Here is an 8,213-nt window from a genome sequence, read left to right as displayed (position 1 = left end):
AACTTCATTCATTTCCAACCTAGGCCTCCCCGGCCGCCTCTTCTGCCTCTTAGACCTACACACCCCAGCGGGCACAGTCGGCGCCCTTGGGATGCTGATTCGTCACCAGGTGGGACCTGGTCTGCTCAGGTGAATCCGCCTTCCTTACCATATAACCCATCTCAGTGAGGGAACCTGGCGGCTGGCTGCCCCTCTGGGTACACGGGCACAGTTTGGAGCCATCTGCCCCAATGCCGTTCCAGCCCAAGTAACACCCTCTCAGATCCTCACTTGGTTTTGTCACATGACTCACCTGTTTCATCCTGAATGAACACCTGCATGGCTCCCTTCGTCTCGGCTTCTCTCATCAGGGGCGGGAGAGGTGACAGCTGTCGGGACAAAGATGAGGTGACAAGTTAGACTGTGAGGGGCCTCCCAGTGCCTGAACTCAAGTCCCAGCCTAGCGGTTCATCCTTGTTCAGCTGGGGAGGAAGAAGCTTTCCTCCACCCTTCTTGGTGCTTCTGGTTGGTCTAAGGATTAAATTGACGAGAGACAGATTAAAAGTTGAATGACATGAATCCATGGGAGAGACCCAGGAAAACAGAGTAACTCACCAAAATGGCTGAAGCCCTCACCTGAAATACCACCTTCAGCTAAAGGCAAAAGAGGATGTTGCTGGTAGTGGTTTGGGACTTGGAAGGGGAGGAAGGCAATTCACATGGAGATGGAAAAGCAAATGTTTGGTAAATGTTTGCAGTGGGACCCAGCGTGGACTCCGATCCTTAGGCATTTCCCCCACCACACGGAGCCCATAGTCTCTGCTGATGTCTCTGGTGACAGCTCTATTCCAGGAACAGGCCCGCTATGCAAATTCTTTTAGGCAGTTAGGGAGAAGGTCAACGTTTCTTCTGGCGTCTTTTTTTTTTTTTTTTTTTTGTGGTATGCGGGCCTCCCTCTGTTGTGGCCTCTCCCGTTAGCCAGTCTGCAGGGGCTGAGGATTGTACTGGGGGATGCAGAATTGAAGCCTGGGGGAGACAGCTCATGGAGCAGCTTGGATGTGGATAAAAAAGGAAGAGGGCATTTGAGGCTTGGGGAGGGAGACCACTCTTAAGGAAGGGAAGACCTGAGCACATGTCCATGGGGAGGGGCAAGAGTGAGTATAACCGGGGATTTGGAAGGTTCTGGAGTGGGGTTGGGGAGAGATGGGTCAAGGGAGTGGGGAAGGGGAGGGATAGACCCAAGCCCAGCAGGAGGACCCCCTGTCCTTGGCCGCAGAGGGGAGGAGCTGCAAGTGTAGCTGAGTGTGATGCTGCTGGGTGTCCGGAGAGTTGAGGGGTTCATTCTGATGGTTCCTCCTCTCTGGTTAAGCAGAGGCCGTGTGCTGTCAGGGACAGAGGCTTCATGGTGCGCCTGAGAAAGAAGTTTGGGATGCCTGGGTGGAAGAGATGTACGAACTGTAGACCCCACACCCTAGCACACTGTTAGCGTGCGGTTTTCCCCCAGCAGCGCCCAGCTGGTTGGATAACGGGGAATGCAGACGGCCTGTGCACTCGGGCCCGGGGGTCCAGCGGGGGCAGCAGAGGGGCGGGGGCAGCAAGGTGGTTGATGTTGATGAGAGGGCCGTTGAAGAGGTCAAGCTACAGGTCCAGCTGCAGAGGGGAGAAAGGCCAGGAACAGAGAGAAGCGAGGGTTGATGACCTGGGAGAACATGGAGGGGAGGAGACTTGAATACAGCTCGTGCCACCCCACGTTCGTGGTCTGCACTTTCCATCGGGGTCTAACGTTTTTACCTCCCTTTCCTCCGTTAGCCCCGTTGGAATTCAACCCGGGGCATCCCAGACTTCCTTCTCAGGCACACCTGTAAGCCTCTGCCCACTGCGGATGAACGAAGAATCTTCTGCTTTTGTGGGGATCTGAGGGAGCTGGAGAAGCAGCGGGTGTGTTCACAAAGTGGGGAGTCGCAGCTCTGGGAGAGGTTGGCCGAGGCTTGGGGCTGGGGGGATGGCTGCTGGAGAAGAAGGGGCACGCGGAGGGTGGTACAGCCGGGCGGGCTGGTGCAGGTCCCCGCTGTCGCGTGGGCGGCTGATGGGGACGGTGACAGCGAGCCTGGAGGGTGGTCGAGACAGGTATGTGGGAGCGTCAGAGCAGTGGGCGTCCAGAGCCGGCCTTTCTTCCCAGGCTGGGCTCCCCTTCATGCCTCTGGGAATTCCAGTCACCAAGCCATCCTCCTGCCATCGGATGGGGGTGAGCTCTCCATCTCCGGGAAAACTGATTATACGCCAGAAAGTGTTTCTCCGGAGATGAAGCTCCCGGGTGGGGGTGAGTGGGGCTGGACCCGCCTTCGGGGAGGCCAGCGTGAGCCCCTCCCCGACCCCGTCCCCTCGCGGACAGCCCTGGTCTCCCTGGGAGGCGCTCGCAAATCCTGCATCCCTACACTGGAGGAGAGGCCAGAACCCTTCCATCACGCTGAGCGGTTCAGGGTTCTTCCTACTTTAATGCCCCCTTGGTGGATAATCTAGTCCCAGCATCTCCTCGGGAGAAGGTCAACGTTTCTTCTGGCGTCTTTTTTTTTTTTTTTTTTTTGTGGTATGCGGGCCTCCCTCTGTTGTGGCCTCTCCCGTTGCGGAGCACAGGCTCCGGACGCGCAGGCTCAGCGGCCATGGCTCACGGGCCCAGCCGCTCCGCGGCATGTGGGATCTTCCCAGACCGGGGCGCGAACCCGGTTCCCCTGCATCGGCAGGCAGACGCGCAACCACTGCGCCACCAGGGAAGCCCTCTTCTGGAGTCTTTGGCCCTTAATTGTTCCCACCCCCCTCGAAATAATCTTCATAACAAAGGGGCATTTTGGGGTGGCTACAGTTTCAAATCAGCATCTTTCCAAGTTTATAGTTAAAGAGACCAAGCTCAGACATTTTACTAGTAAGGAATATATAGACGAAAGAAAGAAAGAAAGAAAGGAAAGGAAGGAAGGAAGGAAGAGAGAAAGAAAGAAAGGAAGGAAGGGAGGAAGAAAATTAAATTATACGATATATATGTATCATATATATTTATATATCATATATTATATATGTATATATGATACAAATATGTATATTATATATGTGTCATATATTAAGTATATATATGATGTACATACATACACATATATTTGTGTGTGGGTAGGTGTGAGTACTGTTTTAAGGTCTGGAAAATTCTGTTGTTATGAACTATATTGTCCCCAAGGAAAGAGCCACCCCTACCCACTTTCAAGTCAACATCACAGGATTACATGAGTGAAAGCCTAGGGTCTCACACCAAAAGAAGCAAAAAAAGACAGAAGGGTCAACTTACATAAAAATAATAACAGTAATTACTTCCATTTGTGAATTTTCACTGAACACCAGACACTCTGCTCAGGGTCTTATTCAATTCTTTCCTTTATTCCTCACTAGAATCCTAGGAGTTAATTCTACTAGTATCTGCATTTTATAAAAGAGGAAATGAAAATTTAAAGATCAAATTACTTGCAGGGTCACAGAGCCAGTAGGAGGGAGGTTTCCAATTTCTCCCTTGCTGTGAGTAAGATGCCTGTCTTTTTCCTCCGTTTATACCAAGTTTGACCCCCCAATCGGGGGCGTCCTGAATAAGCCCGGCACCTAGCATCTCCTTCACGGACGTCGTGTCCCTGACCTCTTGAAAGGGTGGGCAGATGTGGCAGGCCACCTGTTGTGCCTCTAGCATCCCATCCACTTGTGACATGTCAACGGAAAGAAAAAGGCACAATGTAAAAATTGTGAGTTAAACTTTATTCAGGGACCTTACGGAGGACTACAGCCCAGAAGACAGTCTCTCTGCTAGCTCTGAGGAACAGCTTCAAAGACGTAAAAGAGCCAGGAGATATATGAACTTTTTGCTAGGAAAAGCATGTAGTCAAGCATCAATAGATTACTGCTATTACTATTTCCCATTCTGTATATGGAAAGATGCAAGAATCTGGGGCCATAGGAACATTTTCCTTAGATATGCATCTTAACTATCTAAGGGCCAGGATGTCCAAAGCACAGAATGTTTCCTGGTTTTCTCCACCCTGAATTCCCCTCAGGGTGCACTGTCAGTGAACAACTGCAGTGGCTGATGGCTTGGTCCTTGAAGAACTGGAATGGCAGGCAACATTTTTTCTTTATAGACAGATGTGTCCTCACTCTCTGTCTGTGACCTTCATCATCCATTTGTACCATGTTAGGGAGAGAAAAGGACATGAGCGAGAGGATAAGATGGAGCAAGAACACCTCTCTGTAATAACCCCCCACAAAACTGAGGTATTGCAGTGAATCCAGTGGCTGTTCAAACTGCAAAGCGCTCTACTTGACACGTTTTCAGTGTCCTCATTTTACAAAGAGCTGAACAATTCTATTAATGAGATTAGCTTTGTCTAAACATTAATTAACCTCCAAGAATAGGAACACATGATAAAAGTGAATCCTCTTAAACCTTTGAGAACCAGATTCCTATCACTCCATTAAAAAGAGATTTATGCCAACATTGACCCTGGCCTTGTGAGAAACGCACAGACACAGTCTCAAAATCCTCAAATAATAAGGCAGCCCACTTCCCTTTGGGGAGCATCCAAGGTCACATTTTTAAAATTTATTTTTTACTGAAATAACATCAGTTTAGAACATTATATAAGCTTCATGTGCACAACATTGTATTTCTACTTCTGTGTACACTACAGCATGCTCCCCACCAAAAGTTTCATTTCCATCTGTTGGTTATAATTTTAAATATTTTCCCACATCGTTTTTCCTGCTTTTCTGTCTTACTACCTTTGAGTCACTGCAGGGGGAATAAATCCATAACTTAGTAAGTAGATCTTTTAAAATTTCATTTAGAAACTCCTTAGTTTGGCTTTTTGGGAATTTTTACTAAATTCAAGTATATTTGAGTTCATTAGTACTTGTTTTATTATTGTTTAATTGTTTCTATATTTAACCACATTCAAGTTTTTAGAATACTGTCTAAGAAGTGGCCTCATGTTTATTAAGAGGATACAAAATAAAATTATAAAAACCTTCAGCATTTTAAAACATTTTACCACCAAGGATATAATAGAAGAATCTCGATTTCCTAGACTGTGTGAGGAATGGCCCTTCTGTTCATTTCCTTTGAGACTTAAATGACCCAATGTGTTACTTCACCCTGGAAAATTGTGAATGATACATGGCAAAGTGTGTGATGAGTGTACTTTCTCAGCCTATATTGTCCTGTGAGGTTCTTTGCTCAAAAAATTGCACTGAATGGGATGCCTTCTTCTGTGAAGGACTCATAAACAGAACGATTTCCCAACAATATTGAATCGCCAAAGGGTGAAAACCTGATTATATTCTGATCACAGAAAATAAGTAATGGTTCCTTTTCTGTAAGTGAATGGAGATAAAATGGTTAAAATGTCATCAAACAGCCCTGATCTTTCTCCTTTTATGAAAGCAAAGTAAGAAAGATCAGAGGATAACTTAGAATTTTCCAGAAAGTGAGGGAAGGATGATGGGTTAAAGAAGAAAGAACCCCCAGAAAAAATTATTATAATAATGGGAGAGGCTATGAAAACATCACATGGACATATACAAACACAAAATCATTCGTTTATATCATAGAACAATCAAGATTACTGCCCGGAAAATTGATGGTAACCAGATCTTGAACAAATATCATAGAATATTTGGAAAAAAGAGAGGAAACGTGTTAGGCACCAATTGGAGGAAGAGACATTCTAGGAGGGAGGAATAGCAATAAACGGAAACTTTACTGTTTCAAAATCATTTTCTTATTATCTCTTTTATGCTCCAAAAGAGCTATGAAACAGAGAGTTGATTTATTCACTCATCTTGTTGAAGAATGGATTCCAGAGGCTTAGTATGATATGTAACGTATGACAAGGCTAATGAGGAAAAAGGGAGATAAAAGAAGAAATAAAGCCAGGGCAGATGCTACGTGAAGCTAGGAATAATAAAGCTATTATGATTGTTGCTCTGTGACCTAGGAGAGGGTCAAAGGCATCCTATGTCAACAGTAAAAAGTGGTAGATCCTAGATTAGGTCATTTAACTAGCGTTCTTTCTCTTAAAAGAATCGACAATTACCAATGAGGGAGACCCTAACAGTAACAGATAAAATAGTCTGCAAGTTCTCTTAAAGGAATTTAGATTTTTGCAGATTTACTGCTGTATGCTTTTCCTACCACCACCTGAACTACGGTCATTGCACAAAAGTCACTCTAAGTCCATGTAAAGTTGTCTTATGAAAGAACCTTGCGAAACCGGATTGGTCTAACAGGCTCTCACCTCTGCCTCCATTCTTCTGTGTGTTTCTCCCAGCCCATAGAGTATCTTCGTGCCCTCTCACGAACACAGATGACTCTGTGTAATTCTCCTCGGTGATCTGGTAGCTTTGAGAGCTGTTGCTACTGGGCAAGTCTGGGAAGTAAGCTGGGTGTGGGGTTTGTGATCACGACAAGGAGAGGTGGTAATAATGATACATAAGGAGGCAGCCTGCTAGAGGGGTTAAGAGTGAAGGGCGTGGAATCAGAAGGCTGTATACAAGCCCTGCTTTGCCGTTTAGCGTATGATCCTGGGAAAGTTACTTTTCCCCTCTACTAGTCTCCTCTTCACGTGTAAAACTGAAAAAATAGCAATAGCTGCCTCATTCAGCAGATATGAGCATTAAAAGAGATAATACATGAAAGCATTTGGAAGAGGGCTTGCTACATAGTAAGCGCTGAAAAGAAGACTCTATTATTATCGTATAAGTGCTGGAAGTGACTTTCTCTGAAAAAGGGAATTTAAATTGCTTCCCTGGTCCCCTCACCTGATAATTTACAGTAACAATATGGAGCCTGGGCAGGTGGAGACCCTTGTGCTGGAGAGGCGTCTGCCACTCAGCCAGCCCTTCCCGGTGGCTAACAAAGCGGCCGGGCAGCATTTCTCAGAGAATACCGGAAAGAACAAAGACTTTCTAAAGAAATCGATTGGTTAAAACTTAGCACTCAAAGGCTCCATTTTGAACACAGGTAAAAGCAAAAGCCAAAAGGATCGAGTTTAAAGGACTGACTACAACCAATAAAGAGGAGCAAAGAGCTTTTTTAAAGAGACTACTCGGCCTGCCCAATATAATTTCTTCAAAGGAGGAGAAGGCTCACTCAGGACCCGCAAGCTCTTCACACAGGGCCCTCTGCTGAAGCCACAAGCAAAGGGATTCACCTTCCAGAAAGGACCACAGAGAGTGGACAGGCAAGAGATGGAGGAGGAGGGTGCCAGTGACTCCTCTTACAACTATAATCCACCTCCCTTCTCGTCTCTCAGCTACGCAACTTCTCAGAAGTCATCTCTGTGTGAAAGCTAAATTATAATGTATTGTACAGTATTATTATTATTTTAAGAGCTATTGTATTACTGTTTTAAGCTCTTTGACATTACCCTATCTAGAGTTCTTTATTTACCTGTATATTTGAATATATAGAAATAATGGGAATTCCCTGGCGGTCCAGTGGTTAGGACTCCGTGCTTTCACTGCCGAGGGGACGGGTTCAATCCCTGGTTGGGAAACTAAGGTCCTGCAAGCCCCACGGTGCGGCCAAAAAAATAAAAAGAATATAAAGTAATAAGGATTTTGGAAAATGCACTTGCCTCCAGGTGAATTTTCAGTCCCCTAATCGTTTTGCTGTAGATTTTTCAACCATGGATTATCCAACGACAAGTTTTAAAATTCTGACTCTGATGGTTGAGGAGGAATTTATGTGGTTTATATGTATTTCTTTTATTTTTATGTGCATTCTTCTTTTTTATTTTATTTTTTTATTATTTATTTGTTAACATCTTTATTGGAGTATAATTGCTTTACAATGGTGTGTTAGTTTCTGCTGTATAACATAGTGAATCAGGTATATGTATACATATATCCCCATATCTCCTCCCTCTTGTGCCTCCCTCCCACCCTTCCAATCCCACCGTTCTAACTGGACACAAAGCATCGAGCTGATCTCCCTGTGCTATGCAGCTGCTTCCCACTAGCTATCTATTTTATGTTTGGTAGTGTATATATGTCAATGCTACTCTCTCACTTCACCCCAGCTTACCCTCCCCCCTCCCCATGTCCCCAAGTCCATTCTCTACATTTCCATCTGTATTCCTGTCCTGGCCCTAGGTTCATCAGAACCATTTTTTTTTTTTTAGATTCCATATATATGTGTTAGCATACAG

General features: G+C 45.5%; 1 protein-coding gene across 2 annotated transcripts in view; it reads right to left on the bottom strand.

Moving 5' to 3' along the window:
• Nucleotides 1–277: 277 nt before the first annotated feature.
• FUT10 (fucosyltransferase 10) overlaps nt 278–8,213 on the bottom strand; it is a 176,291-nt gene continuing 168,355 nt past the window's right edge. Inside the window, exon 8 of one of the 2 annotated variants that reach the window (XR_003677782.2) lies at nt 278–368. The gene's annotated coding sequence lies outside the window, so the exon portion shown is untranslated. The remainder of the gene's footprint in view (nt 369–8,213) is intronic. The other variant, XR_003677781.2, reaches the window with a different exon arrangement.

The sequence above is a fragment of the Physeter macrocephalus genome, chromosome 20, assembly GCF_002837175.3.
Source record: "Physeter macrocephalus isolate SW-GA chromosome 20, ASM283717v5, whole genome shotgun sequence".
NCBI classification, from domain to species: Eukaryota; Metazoa; Chordata; class Mammalia; order Artiodactyla; family Physeteridae; genus Physeter; species Physeter macrocephalus.
The sequence above is the reverse complement of the archived record's forward strand: the minus strand, read 5'-3'. Positions and strand labels throughout refer to the sequence as shown.